The 24,701-nt window shown below is 36.8% G+C and overlaps 3 long non-coding RNA genes across 3 annotated transcripts in view; 2 read left to right on the top strand and 1 right to left on the bottom strand.

Annotated features, from left to right (window-relative positions):
• LOC109188353 overlaps positions 1 to 17,155 on the top strand; it is a 21,069-nt gene extending 3,914 nt beyond the window's left edge. Inside the window, exons 2-3 of the long non-coding RNA XR_002055392.1 lie at positions 6,138 to 6,532; positions 17,063 to 17,155. This is a non-coding gene — a long non-coding RNA (uncharacterized LOC109188353). The remainder of the gene's footprint in view (positions 1 to 6,137; positions 6,533 to 17,062) is intronic.
• LOC109188357 lies at positions 6,093 to 24,701 on the bottom strand. Its single transcript, XR_002055394.1, has 3 exons — positions 24,689 to 24,701; positions 14,558 to 14,702; positions 6,093 to 6,197 (listed from the first exon to the last, which is right to left on the bottom strand). It is a non-coding gene; the product is annotated as an uncharacterized LOC109188357 (long non-coding RNA).
• Positions 6,989 to 8,274, top strand: LOC109188348. The gene is made up of 5 exons (XR_002055391.1): positions 6,989 to 7,047; positions 7,170 to 7,245; positions 7,937 to 7,993; positions 8,070 to 8,150; positions 8,249 to 8,274. It is a non-coding gene; the product is annotated as an uncharacterized LOC109188348 (long non-coding RNA).

The raw sequence follows: 24,701 nt of genomic DNA, 5'->3' as shown, positions 1-24,701 counted from the left end.
TACATAACATGGAAAATGATGTCAACAACATTAGCCTATAAAATGTATAATGCCAGATTTCATCAAACCTCACTTTACTAACCTTTGGTCTGTAAACTTGTGGACTTTGTACCTTGCCTTTCGCGCAGTATGATTCGGTGACCAATTATGGTGATGATTCGGACAATTCCCTTGGGGGTGCACCTGCTTTTAGGCGATCGTGCACACGAGTGTGCACGGTGATGCTTTGTGTGCACAAATGCTCGCTGGGTGCAGTGTATGTATTTCGTTACCGCGTGTAAATTGTTTGTGCACACTCTCTTACACAAGTGTGTTGTCGTCGGTGACCAAGTGGAATACCCACACGCTAGTTCGACGCATGGTATCCTTCGAATTTATGTCATTCATGCCCAATAGGTAGACTATCTCGGCCTTGTGTGCACCTATACCCATCTTAGTGTGCACTTTAATCCATTACTACTACTGCCGCTGTCTCCAATAATTATTAAAGTTGCAACTGTAGTTCTCAATTTATTCAACTAACAAATACTTCAATTAACCAACATTTCCATGTCTATTTATTAAACTTTCTAGCAACTATAAAAATGTTTTCGTTCTCTCCTCTTAAATCTATGACATTCTAGTCTTCTGATGCTTCTATTTTGTTTGGACAATTGCGGGTATCATGGCCTACGCCTCACATATAGCGCACGTCCTTACCTTTTTTTCTTCTTCGCCGTTTTTTTTTTCTTTAGTGCTCTTGCGTCTCCTCCCACTACCTTTGTTCTTCACAACTTTGGGTTCTTTAATGCGTATCTCTACAGGTGCCATTGCGCCGAATATAGATTCAATGACTATTTGGTTGTTGCCACACTTGTAAACGGAACAAATACTAGCTTGTATCTGCAATTTAAACCGTGTTGAATAATTAGTGCACACACTAACGCTTTGACATGCACACAGTATTAATAGGTAGCACCCAACACAGTATACATTTAAAACAACATGATCCAATTTCAGACCATATATCAAAGCCATCTGTCGCTTATATTGCAATGTCTCCAATTAGCTTATGCTATTGCACATATTAATATATTGGGGGCACACAGTAACGAAATATGGTACCAAAACACAGTTCATAAATATATTGGGGGTCTACGTACGCCTGTTTATATATTTTAATTCTACGCATTTCTTAGACAACTCCTACTATAATTACACTTCCTAATTTTTTGCGTAATATCCGTATGAAGTTTAATCCATAATTGCATTGTTAATGAATTGGCATAATTACCCTTTTTTCCACTAAAATAGAATCTTAATTTAATTTAATCCCCGACATCTAATCCGTCCATCTGCACTTATCCTATGGCTAGATTCTGTCCTCATGTTTGTATTTTAAGGGTGTTTGTATGTGAATATAATCCTATATATATATATATATATATATATATATATATATATATATATATATATATATATATATATATATATATATATATATAAATAAGTAATTAGCATTTTCTTTAAGAATAAGTAATTAGCATATAAGTCTCAGCATACTAGGGACAAAAATAATAATCTTGAGAATGTTGATGTGGGTGAAGAACTATATAATAAGAAGAATTTTATGATATATTATAAATGCTTTGTAAGAAAATTATAAATGATAAGAATCAAAATCATTGAAAGTTTGTAAGGATGTATTCAATTTAGAATTTCAATGACTTTTGTAGACTTTTTAAAATAAAAAGTTGATAAAAGTCTATCAATGTTTTTTATATAAACTTTTACAGAGTCTTATAAAGTTTTAAAAAGTTTTAAGCGACTCTATGAAAGTCAATCAAAGTTTATTAAAATCTATCATTTTAAAAGTCTTTAAAACTCTACAAAAGTCATGATTGAATACAACCCCCCTAAGGCTAAGAAAGATCCTCTCAACTAACACCCTATTCCTCTAAAACTCCCCCTCAAGTTGGAGCATTCAACTTGTTACATATGTATCACATGAACCATAGGACTCCACACCTAGACTCATAACTTCCAAGGCTAACGCCCAAGTCTTGAACCACTCGAACAACCTTCGATCCACGTTGTGCCAAACCAGTCCACAACGCACCTTGTCGCACCAACAACGCTTCTACGGAGCCACAAAAACTAGGCCAATCACCACAGCGCCGCACCTGCCTCTCACACCCCACACCCTTATCACCGCTGCCTAACACCACAGCGTACCTGCCTCTCACTCCACAAACCATTAGCGCTGCTAGACCATAGTGCACCTGTCCCTCTCACAACGCACCCTTATCAATGCTGCCTAACACCACAACGTTTCCCTGGTGCATGCACGTAAACCGATTCACTCTGAATCATTCTTCAGCCGTCGACCTCCCCCGCGACATATGCCAAGCCCGCCCCACTCCTGGCACCTGTGCTGCCCACTCTTGCAGCACCACTGTTTACGCACACTGAACAAGCTGCACTTGACTCAACTCAGACCCTAGAATTGCTCCCATACCAAATTAACTTAAAGCGACAAACTATGATAAACAAAACACAAAGCTCAATACTTATTAATACGATAAACAAAAGAACCTACTGCCTAATTATTCCTCGTCAGCAGCACAAACCTAACCACACAATTTTATTTTGTAGCCATGAGACCACCCAGCTTCGTGGACAGGCCCGGCCTTGGGCAAGGGCAGGCTGGGCCCTTGCCCAGGGCCCACGCTTGGAAGGGGCCCACCGAACTATGCCATCCCTTTTATATATACTATGGATCTTATAATAATTTGATATAGCTTTATGTTAACAAAGTGGAAGTTAGTTGAGCTGGAAAGAGTTTTGGCTTCTATGATACAGATCCAGTGATCGAATCCCCTCGTTGCACCTTTTACATACTGTGTTACACGCATCATAATTTCATACATTAACAGGGCGTTTGGTTGGAGGGATTTTAAATTCCCTTCCCACCTAATTCCAAAGGCCATTAAATTCCGTAGTTTGGTTGGAGGGAATTGCAATTCCCCCATTTTCAAAGGCCATTAAATTCCGTAGTTTGGTTGGAGGGAATTGCAATTCCCCCATTTTCATGGAATTAAAATCCCATGTCCCCCCTGGTATTTTAATTCCTTGGAAAAAAAGATAGTGATGAGTCAAAATTACCCCTTCCTTTTTTAACCTAAAATTAATGTCTAACAACAATAATGGACATTTTTGACTTTATACTACTTATTCCCTTTCAATTCCCATGTATACCAAACATTGGAATTGAAATTCCCAGTAATTCTATTCCTGTCAACCAAACACTGAAATTTAAATTACCACTTTATTCCCAGTAATTCAACTCCCATGAAATTACAATTCCTTTCCCACATAATTCCCCCCTCCAACCAAACGCCATGTAATGTTTTTTAAAAAAATAGTTTTATACATTACTCTTTATTTATATTTCTAATTTGTACTCCGTATTATTTAAAATTTCATTTGTAATTTTGTGATTTTTTAAAATCTTTTTATAATTTTGTGATTTTTTTTAATCTTTTAAGATTTATAATATAGATAGATTGATTTGTGATTCATATCAAATTTTGAATCTATTTCTATTTGAGTAATTTACTACTTATATTTAAAATATGTGCTATTTTGTGAACTTTATAATGAGTTATGTATATGTAATATATTTTGTGATTTAGTTATGAAAAATATTTTTAAAAATAGTTTAGTTTTTTTTTATTATTATGAATTATCTAGGCAATATAGTTTAAAAGTCCTATTGTGCATCATAACTAAAAGGAAAAATATTTATAAATATGATAGCAATATAGAAGATGTGTTTTTTATTTGAACTACTTTATCCAATTAATTATGTATTATATTTTATTATGAATATCTTTTATCACGTTTATGGTATTTTGATTTATTTATTGCTTCCAATAATTAAGATTTTATGCTATGCTCTTATTGTAAGTTTTTTTTTAATATAAATTTTTTATTAAAAATTACTTATTATTTATTATAATAATAATGTGATTCCATATAAGCTCATTTGATTTTAAATTATTTATTCATTTTTATAAAGTGAGTATAACCAACACTTAGGGACGAAATCTATAATTATCCTAAAACTTAGGGACGAAAAGTACAATTTTTTCAATTCTTTGTTTATGAATGCACTAATGCGGTTATTGCTTATTTTGGATTTAGGAATGCATCTAGAATTATTTTCATGTATATGTACAATTGTTAAAAACTTGTGAATCTTCAAGTTAATTTGACATTATTATTTTCTCCTTATTTAATTTAAATTTTAATTATAACATATAGGGGCCCATTTTTGTTGCTATGCCCTGGGCCTATAAATTGATAGGACCGGGCCTGTTCGTGGACCTCCCTTACCATCTCTCTCGGCTGTCTCTCTTGACCAAACAGATCCTCACCGCCGTCGTCGGGGGTTATGAACCCAAACCCCTTCTGGTCACTGAACCACTTGACGCAGCCCTTCATCCTCTGTTCACTCTCCTCAGCCATATTTTCACAAACCCTACCCCTCTCTCTCTTTCTTTCTTTCTCTCTCTAGCGATTTTTCTCTCTCGCTGGTTTCTCTCTCTCGCGACCAGCAACACTCTTCAATTTCCCCAGTTGGAATTTTTGCACCACTTACGCAGCAGGAGACGAAGACATCGCAGCCATAAAAAATCTCCTCAACACCAGGCTACACCACCACTGTAGATGTGTCGGGTGTACAGAGACAAGCCCAACAGTGCAAGCCGCGACCGGAGAAAACGCCGGACCAGTGCGCACGCACCGGCACGTGGCGTCGAAACCCTAGGACTGCGCTGGCGCGTGAGAACTCCGATGGCTGTTCCGCTCCTCCCAACGGCGCCGATCAAAGCCCACTACCCAGTCACCTCAATCTCGCTTTGATACCATGTTAAACAATGAACTCAACTTGTATATATTTCTATATGTTCTGTGTGTAGATGTACAAGGAAGTATAGAGCTATTTATATAAGACAAGAACTAATCCTAGTCATAGATTTCAAACACCTAAAACTAAGGCTAAGAAAGATCTTCTCAACTAACACCCTATTCCTTTAATAGATCAAAATCCTGGGCACTTAATATGATGATGAATCACATACATAGTACCGATACAGATATATCTACATAAGACAACTTGACCAGCCTCACACTCTGATATGATCTCAGAGTGAATTATAAATGTTGTTACAAAATGGTACTTCTGAAGCTACATTACATGTATTAGCTTGCCAAATGTCCATTACCAAATTTGGAGGTTGGAAGACGACTTTGTTGGGCTTCCTTTTCTTGAGCTGATAAAACTGAAACAAGTCTCCAATGGTTCAAATTGGAAAGGCACCGACTGAAATTTCAGTAAGCTAAAATTCTTGTTCCTTGGAGCTAAAACCTTCGTTTGTTGGAAATTTAATGAAGGGGAACAATTTCTTTATCTTGATCTCTTATATTACACATTTATTATTTGATATGTATTATATGTGTTGAAAAGTTGTGCCTCTAGCTAACAGATATTGATTTGCAAGGCTAAGTATAATTCTGAAAACTTCTTCATGAGATTGATTACACTTCCATTTCAGGCATCTTGTAAGGCATCAAATCAAAGACTTTACAGTGATTCTGCCTGATTTCAAAGACAATGCTAGCTTTCAAATCCTGTAGTCAGTAGTCAGGTGATTGTTGTTTTTTTACCATTTTTTACGATACATTCAATTTGCCAACAATTCAAACTATGAAATAAAAAATGGAGAAGCTCCCAAAACTCACACCTCTTTGATGGAGCAATATACTATGATTTGATACTTGATGGATGTGTAAAAAAACATTCTTATCACTTGGTCGGGCTGTGTTTGCAGTAAATTAACAATTATTTGAAAATGGTATGTGTGAGCTAGGTAGGTTGCTTTTACATATGCATACCAAATGAAATGGAATAATATAATGGTGTTGGTTCCTCATGACTTCATCAACTGATCTTCAATTCGAAACATAGATTTCTAGTTTGGTGCTTTTCTTTCCTTGTTACTCAGTAAAATCCAAGCTTATTATTGATCATAACTGCCTTGTTTCAAGAAATGCAGTGGATATTCTTTGACAGACTAATAGTCTCTCATTTGCAGGCCATTGAAGATGACCCAATTTCACTTGTGAATTGTGCAGTAATCCATCAATTGGACAATCTTGACTGTTTGGAAGGCCTTGAGAATTGAAGCTAACGATTTTAGTTTCTGTAACCCTTCAAATCGGTCTGTGTTTCCTTTCCTACTGGAGAAGTTGAGATTGAGCAGGTTTAATCATTTTGAGAGGCATATAATGGTAGTTGGCATGTTGCTCCAGCTTAAGAGATATTCCTTCCATATCTCTGGTACTTGTGTCTAAGATTCTGCCATTGTTTGGAAGAGTTTTTTGCAGATATTTTGCTGTCAATTGAGATGAAACAGTGCAGCCCTTCTGTTGTTGCTACTGCCAAGCAGATTCAAGAAGGCTGCATTCATTATGAATTGGATTGTTTGAGGTCAGAAGCTACATCATGCTTCATTCATCATTTTTTTTTTAAATTTTCTTATACATTCTTTACAAAAGCTACTACTATTTCTTTTTCTGATCTCATTTCGTTGTCTCCATTTTCCATCGATAAAAACCGATGGGCTTGAATATGAGGAATCACCTTATCCACATGTAGAAGAGGACTTGGCCAACATCATATTGACCTAATTGCTATTAGAAAAATGGTATATACACAGATACATATCTCATGTCTGCCAATTATTTCCAACATACTTTATGATCTATTAGAAAACATGACTAGTTTTCTGGTTTCTTTTTCAAAATAATGCATTTGATATTGTTTGACAGCCAAATGTTTCTCATTTGCAAGGCATTAAGGATAAACTTCATCAATCCCACATAATTGAGAGTTGTGGCTTCCGGGCTGTCAAATGGACAATGGTCAGTTATTTCATGAGTATGTTGGTCATTAAAGATATACTACTACTTCATGAGTATATGTCACTAGGCAAGGAATTGAAGGTATTTCATCTCATTTGGTGCATGCCTATATGTGATGATCATACTACTTTAATTTACATCTATGTTTCTTTTATCTACCTCTCGCAATATAATTAATCCCGAGTACTAATGTGCTTTTGGAGATTGGTATGTCAATTGAATACCTTTTTGAAAACTGGGAAGCTAAGCTGCTTGTAGTCAAGTATTGAAGATGTAGAGGTAAGAAGACTTGATAAATTATTTCCTTCTAATTGAAGGATGGATGTATGTGTTTTGTTTCAAGTAAAACATTAAGTTCATAGTGAGACTACACTTATTGTTTTTATATATTTTGTTCAACAGTTCTGCCCCTCACTAATTGATATTGATGATTTGTCAAGCTAAGGCTTATTATAATTCTAAAAACTTCTTCATGAGATGGATTATATTTATATCCATTTTAGGCATTCTGTAAGGCATTAAAATGAAAGATTTTACAGTGATCTTGAAATTGCTTTCAGGACCTTAAAATTTTGTATTCTTCAAAGAGGTTGCAAAACGTGCAGAAGAAGCACACCTTATATTAGCTTTCCCCAATAAAGCTAAATCATGTTGCTTTTTATTTTAACTTCACGACTATTGAACTACTAATTACTATTTCTATTAGGCCGGATAAATGAATGAAACATTCAATATAATTTGCCAACAACTAAGAGTATGAAATAAAAAATGGAGAAGTTTAGAATCACAGTATGAAATTATCCTACAAAACTTACACCTCTACATACAGTTGCTATCTAACAACTTTGTTTCTGTGATGATGATATGTTTGATGCATTCTTTTTCTGATTTGATCTCATTTTGTTTTCTCTGTTTTGCACTATTTTTTCGTAGATCAAAATCCATGAATGCAATGAATTACAAATACAAGAGTCTATACAAGACAACTTGGTCGGGCTTGTAGTGAACTAACAGTTAGTTTAAAATGGTGTCTTTGTATCTGCATTTACATTTGCACGCAAGATAAAATGAAATGGTCTTGCTACCTTGTATTAGTTGTATAGATAATTGAAGGTTACAAATGAATTGGTTCCTCATGACTTCATCAACCGATCTTTCAATTCAATTCAAAATTGATGGTCGAGGTTAGAGGCTACATCATGCTTCATTCTTAATATTTTATTTTCTTTAGAAAAGCAAGCTGTTACTATTTCCTTTTCTAATCTCATTTCGTTGTCTCCAGTTTCCATAGATCAAATTGGAGGGGCGTCACTCTTTCCTTGTCGCTTCTGCCAAGCAGTTACAATGGAAAAAAAAGTTGGAGGGTTGTCATTCTTCCCTTGTCCTTCTTCCAATCAGTTTCAACAAAAGAGAGGATAAACTCTGGTGCCTAGAGTCAGGCTTGTATAGTTGTAATTACAAAAAAATAAATTCATTTTTATAATTTAGAATTATATCACTCTATCACCACATTATTACCTGAAAGAACATCAATATTGCTCTATATATTCCGGGGGAGGACTGGTGTTGTTTCCTTGTACAGATCAGATATATTGAAGGTTTTAATTTCGTTGTTTCCTTAGACCTCAGCTGTGAAAATGTACCGTGCAGTCACTCCAACAACATAATAGAAAGATGCACTGTACTAGACAGTTTAATTAGTTACTTGTTTGGTTAAGAGAGAATGATTCCTCATTAATGAAAGAAACTTATTATGATTGATTGCTACTACCCTACAGAGTATCCAGAAGTTGCCAGATGCATAGTATTTTTGAAATAGCTTAGCTTGCAGAACCTGCAAAAATCGTATTCTTCAAAAACTCAAGCTGTACTATTGATCATAATTACATTGTTTCAAGAAATGCAGTGGATATTCTTTGACAGAAATAGTTTGTGATTTGCAGGCCATTAAAGATGACCCGATTTCACTTGTGAACTGTGCAGTAATTGTAAGGCACTTGAGTAAAAGAACCAGATCTACGGTCTAGTAATGGGGAATTTGGGGTAGAGAGGAGAAATAGAAGGAGAAAGAAGAAGAAAATAGGGCTGTATTCATTCCATAAAAAACTTCTCTGCTGTTTACACCCCCTTTTAAGGCTAAGGCAACAGAAAAATAAAGCTAATATCAATGAAAAATAGCTGGCATAACAGTCCCCTTCAATCCAGGAGCTCGTTCAGCAGCAGGAAATAACAGATGCTTCAAAACGGTTTCGTCTGATGCCTTCTTTTAACCACCGCAACGGCTCCTTCACAACGACGTCGTATGGCTTAAATTATAACGGCTCTCTCAACCACCCTTCTTACGGCGTCGTTTTGGTCCCTCGACTTTCAGCCTTTATCAATTACAGACTCCTCTTTCTCACTCGTTGCTTCTCTTCCCTTCCCCTCCTTATCTTCACCATTGGGACCAACTTGCAGGGTCGTTACATCACCTCCCCCACCAGACGATCCTTGTCCCCAAGGATCAAAAGAAGGAAATTGGCTCTTCAAGTGGTAATAATCTTCCCAGGTTGCAGCAGAGTCAGGGAGATTAGCCCACTGTACCAGAAGTTGTGTAACAGCCTGGTTGTTTCTCTCCACTAATCTCTTGCCCAATACTGCGACAGGTTCAGTCAACAATTGCCCATCCCTGTCCAGTACTGGAGGGTCGAGCTGCACCACTGTGCCTTCCCCCACCCTTTTCTTCAATTGGGAAACATGAAACACTGGATGCAATTGTGCTCCTGCAGGTAATTGCAACTTATATGCTACTGCCCCCACCTTCTCAATGACCTTGTAGGGCCCATAGTATTTAGAAGCCAATTTGAGGTTGCTCCTGACTGCTAAAGAGACCTGTCTATAGGGCTGTATCTTCAAATAAACCCAATCTCCCACCATGAGGACCCTTTCACTCCTACCCTTATCTGCCTGCACTTTCATCCTATTCTGGGCTTGTTTCAGATTCTCCTTAAGAGTGGCCAACACAGCATTTCTTTCAATCAGCCAACTGGACTCCTCATCCTTGTGGATTGCATTGCAGACTAGAGCTGGAGGAGTATACCCATAGAGGGCCTGGAATGGGGTGCATTTCAAGGCAGAATGGTAGTTGGTGTTGTACCACCATTCTGCAAGGTGAAGCCACTTTCCCCAGCTAGCAGGTTTTTGAAAAGCCATGCACCTCAGGTAACTTTCCAAGCACTGATTGACCCTTTCTGTTTGGCCATCAGTTTGGGGGTGATAGGCTGTGGAAAGATTTAATTGGACCTGCATATTCTTAAATAGAGCCTGCCAAAACCTACTAGTGAATACCTTGTCTCTGTCTGAGATGATACTCCTAGGAAGCCCATGTAGTCTGTATATATTTTCCATAAAGAGATTAGCAATAATTTCAGCAGTGTAAGGGTGAGATACTGCAATGAAGTGTGCATATTTTGTCAATCTATCAACCACCACTAAGATGACATTTTTCTGCTTGGACAGTGGCAAACCCTCTATGAAGTCCATGGAAATGCTTTGCCAAGCTTCTTCTGGGATGTTTAAGGGTTGTAGAAGACCAGGATTGGCCACATTCTCATGTTTGCACCTTTGGCAGGTGTCACATGTCCTAACCAACTCAATCACATCTCTCTTCAACCCCTTCCAATAGAAGAGTGCCTTCATTCTTTGGTATGTACCTGTCTGACCAGAGTGTCCCCCAATGGCAGATTCATGCAGTTTCAACATCAATTCCTTCCTCAAGGTTCCATTGGAGCCAATATAAAGCCTGCCTTTATATCTTAAGAGCCCACTAGTGACTGTAATGGTAGTGTCTGTAGGGTCAATTAGGGCAGCAGTCAGGTTAGTGGAAGCCCAAGTGTCCCCTGTGTAACTATTGAGAACCTCTTCTAACCACTGAGGTTGTACTACTGAGATTGCATTCAAAACTGGACCTTCATCATAGTCCCTTCTGGATAGGGCATCAGCTACTTGGTTATCTGCCCCTCTCTTGTACTGGATGGAGTAGTCCAGCCCTAGAAGCTTAGATAATCCTTTCTGTTGTAGGGCAGTAGTAATCTTTTGTTCCAAGAGAAACTGAAGGCTATGGTGATCAGTTTTGATAGCAAAGTGCCTTCCTAACAAGTATGGTCTCCATCTATCCACAGCATTTATAATGGAAAGGTATTCCTTTTCATAGATAGACAGCCCAAGGTGTTTCTCCCCAAATGCTTTGCTGAAAAAGGCTATAGGCTTACCCTCTTGGACCAACACAGCCCCCATCCCTTTATGGCTTGCATCAGCTTCCACTATGAAGTCTTTCTGAAAGTTAGGCAATGCTAGAACTGGGGAATTACACAAAGCAGACTTGAGTTGCTCAAAAGCCTGATCAGACTCTGGACCCCATTTAAATCCATCCTTCTTTAACATCTCTGTTAAGGGTTTGCTCAACACCCCATAGGCTCTTATAAACCTTCTGTAGTAGCCTGTAAGACCTAGGAAACCCCTCAAGGCCTTGACAGTCTTAGGTCTAGGCCAAGCTGCCACAGCTTCCAATTTAGTAGGATCAGTCTGCAAGCCTTCCTGGGAGATGATGTGCCCTAAGTATTCCACTTGAGTTTGTGCAAATGAGCACTTACTCATTTTGGCTAGAAGTTGATGCTGTCTCATGGTTAGAAGGACCTCTCTTAGGTGCTGCCAATGGACTTCCCAGCTAGGACTGTAGACCAGTATATCATCAAAGAAAACCAAAACAAATTTCCTCAACAATGGTTTGAATACTGAGTTCATTAGGGCTTGAAAGGTAGCTGGTGCATTGGTGAGCCCAAATGGCATCACCTTGAACTCATAGAGCCCCTGATGAGTCCTAAATGCTATTTTGAATTCCTCCCCTTCCTTCATCCTAACCTGATGGTACCCTGACCTGAGATCCAGCTTAGAAAAACAGTTGGCTCCAGACAATTCTGAGAAAAGGTCTTCCACTAGTGGAATAGGGAACTTATTCTTCACTGTGATATTGTTAAGTGCCCTGTAATCTATACAAAACCTCCATGAGCTATCTTTCTTGGGGACAAGTAGGACTGGGGATGCAAAGCAAGAAGAGCTAGGGGTAACCACCCCAGCAGCCAACATTTCATCAACCATTTTCTCAATGGTATTCTTTTGATCAAAAGAATACCTATAAGGCCCCACATTAACAGGCTTAGCTCCAGGTATGAGGGTGATAGTATGGTCTAAGGCTCTCTTGGGTGGTAGGGTTTTTGGCTCTTGGAATAGGTCTTGGAACTCTGAGAGTAAACTGCTGAGCTCAGGGAACTTAGGTTGTGGTTTAGTGATATTGGTGGCTGATTTGGAGGGTAAGTGGGAGGTTGTCACAGTGCAACATTGCACAAGGAAGCCTTGCACTCCTTCTTTGTGCCACTTCTTAAGCTGCTTGTCTGTGGCAGCTTTCAAAATCACCTTCTTAGTCAATCCCTTCAGAAAAACTTTTCTCCCATCCTTGTGGAAAGAAATACCAGGGGGCCTTGTGTGTAGCTGAATGGGGGCAAACAGATCCACCCAATCCATACCAAGCACCATATCACAACCCCCAAGTCTCAATAACCTGAAATCTTTTGTAAAACTTTCTTGTTGTATCTGCCAACTCAGATTGGGGCAAACTGAATCACTAATCACCTTATCACCACTTGCCACTGTGACTTCCAAGGCTTTGGCCTTCTCAGGTTGCCTCCTCATGTGATCAAGCAACTGGGGATCAAGGAAGCTATGGGTGCTTCCACTGTCTACTAGTATGACAATAGGCTGCCTCTGAATACATCCCAACAACTTAATAGTATTTAGGCCTTCTCCACCCACCACAGCACATAATGATATTTCTGCCTCTTCAGGAATTGTCCCATCCTCTTCTGCTTCCACTAAGCTAGGCAATTCATTGTTCTCTTGGCCCTCTATGATATTGAAGGTAGGACCACTACACTTATGCCCAGGCTGCCAGGGTTCAAAACACCTGAAGCACCTCCTCTGTTCTCTTAGTTGGTTTCTGAATTGGGTGACCTCTGGTGATTTAGAGGCAGTAGGTTGGTGTTGCAAGGGTGGTTTGTGGTTTGGGTTCTGAGGGTAAGATTGGTTGGTATTTGGGCTATATGTTCTAGGGTTTTGTGTAGGTTTGGAGTTCCAACTGGGAGCCTTAGGTCCATCACTCCCTTTCAGCCCCTTTTCATACTGTCTGGCTAGCCAGATGGCATCTTCTAGACTGTTTGGCTTGGCAGTTCTGACAAAGCATCTTAGATTTTGCTTGAGCCTAGCAATGTAGTTTTCCAGGAAGTAGTTCTCTGTGAGACCAGGGTGTGCTTGCAATAAAAGGCTTTTGAACCCCTCATACCCATCAGTATACTCATCCACTCCACTCCATTGCTTAAAGGCAGTAAAATCCTCCATGAGTGACACACCACTATCCCCAAATCGCTTACACACAGCCTCTGTAAAGTCTATCCACTGGAACCCTTCTCTCAACCCATGAATGTACCCCTCAAACCACAGTCCAACCTTCCCACTCAAGTGGACATACAGCAGATTTATCACATCATATCTAGGAATATGAGATAACACAAAGAATTTTTCACACCTGAGCACCCACTGTCTAGGATTAGCGTAATCAAAGGGTGGAAACTCACTTTTAAATCTGGGGTAGATGTCTGAATTTTGTCCTGCTCCTGGCCTAAGGCCCCCCACTATCCTTCTCCTAGGGATCCACTCAGCTTGTGGCCCTTCAGAAGCCATTGTCTCAGGGTCCAATTCTTCCAGTTCAGGCTCTTGCACAGGTGCCTTGTCTGGCCTGCCTCCTGAACTCTCAGGAACTCGCCCTTGGACTGAGGATTGCCCAGGTGAGTGTCCCATGACTGGAGGTGCAGGTCGATTCAGCCGCAGTAAGTTGATCATCTCATCTCTGAAGGATGCAAACTGGGTATTCATCTGTGAGCTCAACTCAGTGACTGAATCTTGTGTGGCCTGGATCCCGTTGTCAATTTTGCTGTTGAGCTCAATCACGGTAGCCTCCAACTTTCGCATACGGTCCTCCATCGTGAGCTCTGATACCAAATGTAAGGCACTTGAGTAAAAGAACCAGATCTACGGTCTAGTAATGGGGAATTTGGGGTAGAGAGGAGAAATAGAAGGAGAAAGAAGAAGAAAATAGGGTTGTATTCATTCCATAAAAAACTTCTCTGCTGTTTACACCCCCTTTTAAGGCTAAGGCAACAGAAAAATAAAGCTAATATCAATGAAAAATAGCTGGCATAACAGTCCCCTTCAATCCAGGAGCTCGTTCAGCAGCAGGAAATAACAGATGCTTCAAAACGGTGTCGTCTGATGCCTTCTTTTAACCACCGCAACGGCTCCTTCACAACGACGTCGTATGGCTTAAATTATAACGGCTCTCTCAACCACCCTTCTTACGGCGTCGTTTTGGTCCCTCGACTTTCAGCCTTTATCAATTACAGACTCCTCTTTCTCACTCGTTGCTTCTCTTCCCTTCCCCTCCTTATCTTCACCATTGGGACCAGCTTGCAGGGTCGTTACAGTAATCCATCAATTGGACAACCTTGACTGTTTGGAAGGGCTTGAGAAGCTAATAATGATTTAAGTTTCTGTTGACTGCACTGTAACTCTTAAAATCGGTCTGTGTTTCCTTTCCTACCCGAGAAGTTGAGATTGAATGGGTTTTAATCATTTTGAGAGGCATATAACTGTACGTAGTTGGCGTTCAAGCTAGAAAATTCCTTCCACGGAAAAGTAGGGGAAGTAGTTGAAGGAGGATTCTATCAATTCGGATTCTTGCTTCTTGAACAAAAAAAGCCTGAAGCAGTTGAAGGCTAATAAATATTCCTTCCATATTTCTGGCTGTTAAGGAATATATATTTGATATATAGAATCTCTATATATTATGCAGTTTAGGGTTTTAGGTAGGTAGGACATATGGAAACTTGTTTCTATTCGTAATTTTCTAGTACCTATTTATAGGGTTTTGTATTTTCTATTCCTATGAGAGTTTGATATAATATATGACAGCACATTTGAAACTCTCTCTCTTCACTTTAGTAACATGGTATCTGAGCCTTTACGATAATTTTTTTTTCCGCTCCGTTGTCGTCACGTTTTGACTAGCGTGAGCCTCACGTGCCGCCGGTGCGTGAGGCTCCTCCAACGATTAAAAAAACGTTTTGGTCAACTTGTTCCTGAGTCGCCTAAGTCTGTTTGTCTTGGTTCTGACTTAGTTTGGACCATTGACTTTTGTTCTACGGTCAGTTTGTCTCGTTTTGGTGCTGTCTTGTTTTGTGTTTTAGTGCTGTCTCGTTTTGTGTTTTGGTGTTGTCTTGTTTTTGTCCTATCTTGTTTTGGTGTTGCCTCGGTTTGGTGTTATCTCTCCTTCGTTTTGGTGTTGTCTCCTTTTTTATGCTCGTTGATTGGAGCATGCTTCCCTTTTGTTAGTCAAGATACTTCCCTTTTGCTAGTAAAGAATTTGTGTCCTCTAGTTTGGAGTTTGTCTTCTTTACTTTGTGTGTTCAAGCTTGTTCGGTCCACTTTCTGTTCACCCGGAGTTGCGGTATTGGTGGCGTCCAAGCTTCCTGTTCAGGGGATGGTCCAATCCCAAGCTTGTTCGGTGTATCACGTTAAGTTCACCCAACTGTCCGTAGGTATTGGTGGTGTTCACAGCTTTCGTTTCAGGGGGAGTTTCCAATTTCAAGCTTGTTCGGTCACTTTGTGTTCATCCATTGTTCGTGGGATTCGTGGCCTTCGAAGCTTTCGTTGGAGGGGGAGTATGAGTATCCAATTTTAAGCTTGTTCGATCAAATGGACTTGAGTTATTAGTTATTTAGTTATTTTGGGTTATCACTCATTTGTGTAACAAGTTGTGCATTATTAAAATATATGCTCCAACTTGAGGGGGAGTGTTAAGGAATATATATTTGATATATAGAATCTCTATATATTAGGCAGTTTAGGGTTTTAGGTAGGTAGGACATATGGAAACTTGTTTCTATTCGTAATTTTCTAGTACCTATTTATAGGGTTTGTATTTTCTATTCCTATGAGAGTTTGATATAATATATGACAGCACATTAGAAACTTTCTCTCTTCACTTTCGTAACACTGGCACTTGTGTCTAAGATTCTGCCATTGTTTGGAAGAGATTCCCGGGATCGGAGTTTTGCAATATTTTGCAGTCAATTGAGTTGAAACAGGTGCAGCCCTTGTATTGTTGTTGTTGCCAGGCAGATTCAAGAAGGCTGCATCCATTATGAAAAAAATTGAATGTTTGAGGTTAGAAGCTACATCATATTTGCTTCATTCATAATTTTTTATTTTCTTATACATTCTTTACAATTTCTTTTTCTGATCTCATTTTGTTCTCTCCATTTTCCTAGATCAAAACCTATGGGCTTGAATATGAGGAATCACCGTATCCACATGTAAAAGAGGACTTGGCAGACATCATATATAGTGAGCTAAGTGCTATTAGAAAATAGTATGTACTCAGATACATATCTCATGTCTGCCCATTGTCTCCAACATACTTTATGGTCTGCCCATTATTTCTAAAATACTTTATGATATATTAGAAAACATGACTAGTTTTCTGTTTTTTTTTTTTTTTTTTTTTTTTTTTTTTTTTTTTTTTTTTTTTAAATGCATTTGATATTGTTTGACAGCTAAATGATTCTCATTTGCAAGGCATTAAGGATTAAGTTACTCAATCCCACATAATTGAGAGTTGTGGCTTCCAGTCTGTCAAATGGACAATGGTCAATTTTTCCTCGCCGAACATTGTAAAATTCCCTTGGTGTTTAACAGAAAATTTGAACCTGCTGTCAACTAAGTTGGATACTGGCAAGTTGAAAAAGGAAACTGCATTTTTGAGGTTAGAAGCTACAACACATGATCCATTCACAATTACTATATTTCTTTTCCATTACTGAAGGTGCCACGGAAAAGTATGTGAATTACTATATTTCTTCATTTTTTTTTTAATTTTCTTATACATTCTTTACAAAAGCTACTACTATTTCTTTTTCTGAACTCATTTCGTTCTCTCCATTTTCCATAGATAAAAACCGATGGGCTTGAATTTGAGGAATCACCTTATCCACATGTAGAAGAGGACTTGGCCGACATCATAGTGAGCTAATTGCTATTAGAAAAATGGTATGTACACGGATACATATCTCATGTCTACCAATTATTTGTGAGAGTTGTGGCTTCCTGTCAAATGGACAGTGGTCAGTTTTTCCTTGCCGGAGATAGACGCATGCATGTTGGTCATTTGCCAGTATGCTTGAGTTAAGTAATCATGTTTTTCAAAGAAATCATGTTTGTTGGGTGTGGCATATATGCAGGTCAAATCATTTGGTGCCTATATGAGATAATGTAGAGGTAAGAGGAATTGCTTGCTTACTTTGTACTATCTCATTTGGTGCCAGATTGATAATGATTTGCAAGGCTAATTAAGTATAATTGTGAAAACTTCTGTTATTAGAATTAACTATAAATAACCTCCATCTTATGCATACTGTATGGCTTTAAAGCAAAGATTTGACACTGATCTTGGTTTTAAAGAAAGGATTTAAAATCTTGAAGTCACTCTTTAATTAGGTAATCGATATGTAATCATTTTATTTTAACTGAGCACTCCTTTTTAAAATTACAATATGAAATAATCTTCGAAAACTCACGCCTTTTTGATTGCTAACAACTCCACTTTTATAATGCAAAATTTGAGGGGTTAACTAACCACTTAAATGGTAGTGGTAAATGGTTTACTACAATGCAGTTAACATGCTTCATTCTTAATTTTTTACTTTCTTTATAAAAGCTTTAATTTTACTATTTTTTTCTCTGATAATATCTTATTTCATTGTCTTTTTTTTTTTTTTTTTTCATAGATTAAAATCAACAGGCTTGATCTAAAGAATCACCATATCCACATGTAGACCTCACTGTGGATTTATTGCTATTTGAAAAATGGTACTTACGTAGAGACATATCTGCATGCCGATTAATTGCAACATACTATTTGATCTATAATAAAACAAAACAATTTTAAATATGAGCAATAACCTCAAAGTATACAATTAATATTCAAAACTAGTATGATTTCTAACCAAAAGAAATCCAAAATTTGAATAATAATGTAATAGATATATACTTGAAAGGTTAAAAACTATAAGCCCACGTGAAAAAGTTTTAATTGCATAAAATCAACTTTGTGAGAAACAGGCTGAATTCACAAATATCAAGCCATAGTATATGTTTTATTCATAAATAAAAAATCTCACAAATTCTAATTGCATAATTAAATTTAATATTATGCACTTAATGTGATTAAAAGCATAAAACCATCTAAAGAGTATGAAAAACACCAAATGTGTATTCAATTATTCATAGTTAACTAAATGTGGGCAATGACATCTAAAATCATAATTCAAATACTAAATAAATTATGTCATAGATTGCCAAGAAAACATATTTTTCCAAAATCTGAATTGATTCAAAAGCACACTCCAAAACTCAATTAATAGTATTATTAATGGCATAAAATTGCAAATAAACCAAAAAGGCAATAAATAGCCATAATAATAGTATTATGTTAATTTGGAGACTAAATATGAAAAAACAATAGTTAAAACTTGTTAACCTTTAAAACATTTTCGGATATCACTTCAAAATTTAATAAAACTTAAGTCCGAAAAAATGCCACATAAATCAATTTGGAAACAATTCATGTCTTAATACCATAAAAAATAATGTTATCATTAAGTAAAATATTAATAGTAATAAGGAGCATTATAATCACTATGAACATTTTAATAATGACAAACATGGTAATACATATCTTAATGTTTCCATATTCTTAAGGATAAAATGTGACTAGTTCAAAATGGTTAACAGCTATAACAATAGTTACCAATAATAATAAACTGTAATTAATGATTTGCGTACCTTAATGATGCAAACTGCATCTATCGATAGCACTAACAGCGATAGCGAAGAAAACCTCCAAAATCTTCCATCTTCACGGAGAGTTTAGTTGAATCGCCCAATGGTATGTAACAGTTTATTGGTAACACTTAATTACCATTATTAATAATAATGAAAAATGAAATGACATGGGTAATCTTACCAATGTACCAAATATAGTAGATTAACATGAATGAATAATTATTATGAAAGGTAATACATGAGATTAGCCCCTAAACTTAATAACAGTAATTAATAATGCAAATTAATGATAATTGCAATTAAATGTAAAACTGTAATTAAGGGATGCTAAATACTAATCTCAATTTACCACATAATAATTAATCAAGACTGTAATGAGTCCATAAGGAAACTGAAATTAAGGTATAACCAAATTACCATTCGAAAGGCAATATATCAACTATGTACATTGCTTGCCATGAAAAATACTTAAGATTATCGTTAAGACCCTGAAAACTATTAATAGATTAAAACATAATCAACTTAAATAATAGTTATAATTCTTAATGGCCAAAACAATAATTATAATTCTTAATGACTTCAAATAGTAAATGTAATCCTTAAACCCTTAATGACTCAAAATCATGCAATGATAATAATTATAGCACAAAATTGCTTAAGTCAGGCCCATAAACCTTAATGTCCCAAGTTAATTATAACATGAATGATAAATGCTCTAATATGGAAATAGATCCAAACATTATATTATCACCAACAATAAATACGGTTAACAAAATACGGTAGTTAGTAATAATTGAAACTTAATAAACATGTTATAATCAAATAAAATGCTACAATTACTATTAAAATATCAATCAAATAATAGCATGATGCCAGGGTCCATACTGACCAAGATAGGTCCTAAATAGCTTGTTCAAAATAGGTTTTAAAGTCCCATGTGAAAAAATAGGACTAAAGTATACTCAAAATTAATTGAGAAACCAACAAGCTGTCTTAATAGGCTATATTGTCCAAAATTAGCCTAAGGATCCAAAATTGAATGATATTTAGTATGAAGGCTATGAATTAATAATATGCTATATCCAATCTTAATATATGCTTTTCTAAATGTACAATTATAATAAAATAATTTATGAATATACAAAGTATGTTTGGATTTTGCACATTAATATATTATTAACTCATAAATCCTAAATAAATTGCAATAATTCAGGCAATTTAATATGCACCTTAATTATGAATTTAATGCCAAAATTAAGAAAAAAACTAAAGGGGCATTAATATCTGTAAGTTGGTTGGTCGCTTTCTTACCGACCGGAACATTATATTCAAGGTGATGAGACAGGTGATGGCGTCTGTTTGGAGGCCTTTAATGGGGATTCAAGTTGCAGAGTTAGGCTGTTGTTAAATGTGTCGCCTATTCGGAATGTAGTTGTAGATGTTTTTGTGTTGTGTGATTCAAGTTCTTCGCATTATTTTATTTATGAGAAGTTGCAAAGGATTTATATTTGCAAGCTAAGAAGTTGAGTGATCATTTGTATGTTAATAACCGTATGGGGAAGATGGTGGTAACAGATACTTGGTTTCAAGATTGTCATCTACAAATTAATGGGAGTGATGTGTCAATTGATTTAATTCAGCTCGATATGCAGGATTTAGATATGATATTAGGAATGGATTGGCTATCCAGAAACTATGCCACATTGATTGCGCTCGTTGGAATGTGGTGTTTCAAATTCCTGGACAATCTATCTTTACTATTGGGACACTTTCCTAGGAGTGGAGTGTTGGTTTCGGAAGTGCCATTGAAAGTAATTTCTGCATTGAAAGCTAAGAAAGAATTGGCAAAAGGGTGTAGCGGTTTCTTGACTTATGTAATGGATACCCACCAGAAAGAAGTTAAGTTAGATGATATCCTAGTTGTTAAGGAATTTCCATACGTGTTCCCAGAGCGTTTACATAGGTTACCTGGCCTCTAGATAGAGAAATTGAGTTTGAAATAGAGGTTGTTCCGGAACTATTCCAATCTCAAAGGCCCCTTACCGCATGGCACCATCTGAGCTATGTGAGTTAAAGGTGCAATGCAAGAATTGCTTGATATGGGATTTATTAGAGCTAGTGTATCTCTTCGGCGTGCAACAGTGTTATTTATGAAGAAGAAGAAAAAAAAATTTGTAGCTTGCGATTGTGTATTGACTATTGGGAATTGAATAAAGTTACTGTCAAGAACATGTATCTTCTACCTCACATAGATGATTTATTTGACCAGTTGCAAGGTGCTAAATACTTCTCAAAAATTGATTTGAGATCAGAGTATCATCAATTGAAGGTTAAAGCTAGTGATGTACCCAAGATTGCTTTTAGGACCCAGTATGGCCATTATGAATTTTTGGTGAAGTTGTTCGGGCTAACTAATGCTCCTACTTTCTTTATGGATTTAATGAATAGGGTCCTCAAGTCGTTTCTGGACAAATTTGTTGTGGTATTTATTGATGACATTTTGCAATATTCAAAGAGTGAGGAAGAACATGCTCAACATCTAAGGACCATCTTGCACACCTTGAAGGGAAATGAATTGTATGCCAAGCTAAGTAAATGTGAATTTTAGCGCAAAGAGGTATCTTTTCTTGGTCATGTAATTTCTAGAGACGGGATTTCTGTAGACACAACTAAGGTTGAAGCAATAACACAATGGCCGAGACCCACTAATATTACAGAATTAAAGAGTTTTCTGGGTTTAGCAAGTTATTACAAGAGATTTGTGAAAGACTTCTCATTAATAACTATGTCATTGATTCGGTTAACTCGGAAGGGTATAAAGTTTAATTGGGATGAGGAGTGTGAGAAGAACTTTCAAGAATTAAAGGAATTATTGGTTAGTGCACCTATCTTAGCCCTATTATCTGGGGAAGAAAGATTTGTTATTTATAGTGATGCTTCAAGAAGCGGATTAGTATATGTGTTGATGCAAAATGATAAGGTGGTAGCCTATGCCTCTTGACAATTGAAGTCTCATGAAGTTAACAACCCCACTCATGACTTAGAACTAGCAGCTATGGTTTTTGCTTTAAAAATTTGAAGGCACTACCTGTATGGAGAATCTTGTCAAATATTTTCAGACCATAAGAGTTTGGAGTGCCTCTTTACCCAAAAGGAAATGAACATGAGACAACGATGATAGTTGGAGCTAATAAAAGAATATAACCTCACTATTAATTATCATCCATGTAAAGCTAACATGGTAGCTGGTGCTTTAAGTTGTAAGTTTTCCACGGTTAATGTGATAGTGGTAACTACTCAAACCCAATTGTTGAAAGATTTTCAAGATTTAAAAGTTGAGGTTATCTTGCAAAATAAGCAAGGAAGGATATTAGAAACTATGATTACAAAATTGGTATTATTAGATCGCATTAAAGTTGCCTAAGTTGATTAAGATTCGTGGGAAAAATACAATTTGGGTTATTGTGGATCGACTCACTAAGCTTGCACATTTTTATACCCATTAAGAAGACCTAGCTAAGTTGTATGTGAAAGAAGTTGTAAGGTTTCATGGTGTACCTGTTAGTATAGTATCTGACTGAAACTCTTGATTTGTGTCAAAATTTTGGAGAAGCTTATAATGAGCCATGTGGACTGAATTAAAATTAAGCACTGCATTTCATCCACAAACAGATGGGCAAACCGAGAGGACTATTCTGACCTTGGAGGATATTCTTCGAGCTTGTGGCTTGGATTATATTTCAAGGGTAGTTGGAGTAAATACTTAACTTAAATTGAGTTTGCATATAACAATAGCTACCAATTGAGTATAGGAATGTCACCTTTTGAAGCTTTATTTGGAAAGAAATGTAGATCTCCTTTATATTACGATGAAGTTGGAGAAAGAAAGATCTTAGAGCCAAAACCTGTACAAATCACATTTGAGAAGATTCAATTAATTAGGAAAAGAATTAAAGCTTCCCAAGACAGACAAAAGAGCTGGGCTAACTTGAAAAGAAGAAAATTGAAATTCAAAGTTGGAGATTTTGTGTATTTAAAAGTTTCACCATCTCGAGGAGTAATGAGGTTTGGAGAAAAAGGAAAACTATGTGCACATTACAGTGGACCATTTGAGATTTTGAGTAGAGTTGGTAGTTTGGCTTATGAGCTAGCCCTACCACCACAACTAGCTAGAGTACACAATGTATTCCATGTATCAATGCAACGAAGATACATTGCAGATCCGGGTCATGTTGTGGAGTATCAACCTTTGCAAGTTAGGATGACTTAACTTATGAAGAAGTACATCTTCGCATCATTGACCAAAAGGAACAAGTATTGAGGTCCCGAGTAATCCCATTTGTTAAAGTGCAATGTTCACATCATACTCCAAGAGAAGCAACATGGGAAAAGGAAGATGATATGAAGGATAGCTATCCTAAACTCTTCAAGTTTGATGGTACGTAAGTTTCGAGGACGAAACTTATTTTAAGGTGGGGAGATTGTAATACCCACTATCTTGGAAATAAAAAATATACCTATGTTATTAAAATAGGTCAACAAGTCAAAGGTTATTAAAATTGATATTGGATGAATTTACTAAATTACCCCTCTTTACCCTTAAAGGTTAAGGAACCACTTTGGTCTTGGATAAACATTTCATTTGAAAGAAGATAAGGGGAGCTAACTAGAGAGAGATAGGGGAAGGAAAAACCTTGGAGCTTTGATCTCCATCTTCTTCAAGCTTAGATCTCAAAGCTATTGGAGTATTCTAGGTAAGTTTGACCTCTATATTTCACTCTTTGAGTTGGGTTTATCACTTGAGCCCTAAGATTAATGTTTGAAAATATTAGGGATTTTGACAAGGAGTATTTGGGCGAGCTTAATAGCTAAGATTTGGATGTTTTTAGGTAAGTGTTTATTTCTCTCAAACTTTTTTTACCCTATACTATAAATTAAACTTGTGTTTTAAGTTGTATATTGATGTTTTGAGCTGCGTTTTTGGACTGGAAATGTCTACCGGAACTGTGTTTCAAAACTCTGGTTTTTTCCCTGGAAATGTTGAATATTTTGGACTGAAACTGTTTCGGGTCTTGACTTATATATTCTGGACTGAAAGCTGGCACTATGTGTAGAGGTGTTGGAGTGGTTTGTTGGTGCTGTGTTGGTGCCTTGGTGAGATGTTGCATGTCGTGTGTTCAACTCCCCTTGCTAACATTTTGTGTGCTGTTTTACTTGTATGCTATATGTTTATAAAATGGGTTGTTTGCTTAAAGTGAGATTTGAACTCTTAACCTCACGATTATATTAACTTAAGTTCTTCTAACTAAGCCATTTCAATCCCTTTGAAATTACTTTGGTTTAATAAACCATTCTATGATGTCTAAAGAGTTATGTACTAAGAAAATTATTATTTTGAGAATGGTTTATACCTTGCATATTTCTTAGTTTGATAAACTTATTACCTATTTTGGAAATATGAACTTTGTTATGTGATTTTAAGCAAATGATTTTTACTACATCGGGCTATTTGATTATAAGAACTATTTTGATTATTTGATCAAACTCATGAGGCAACCTACATTTTGTTGTTTGTTTTGGTTGGCTTGGAATGTTCCTAATTGCTCATTCCGAATCGTCGAGCTTGACTCATTTCGAATCGTCAAGTCTTTCGAATTATTTGTTGGAACGTTCCATCCGGCTCATTCTGAATCGTCGAGCCTGACTCATTCCGAATCGTCGAGTCTTTTTGGACCATTATACCGATA

This window comes from Ipomoea nil, unplaced genomic scaffold, assembly GCF_001879475.1.
Source record: "Ipomoea nil cultivar Tokyo-kokei standard unplaced genomic scaffold, Asagao_1.1 scaffold0193, whole genome shotgun sequence".
Classification (NCBI taxonomy): domain Eukaryota; kingdom Viridiplantae; phylum Streptophyta; class Magnoliopsida; order Solanales; family Convolvulaceae; genus Ipomoea; species Ipomoea nil.
Note: the sequence above shows the minus strand (reverse complement) of the source record. Positions and strands in the feature narration are given on the sequence as shown.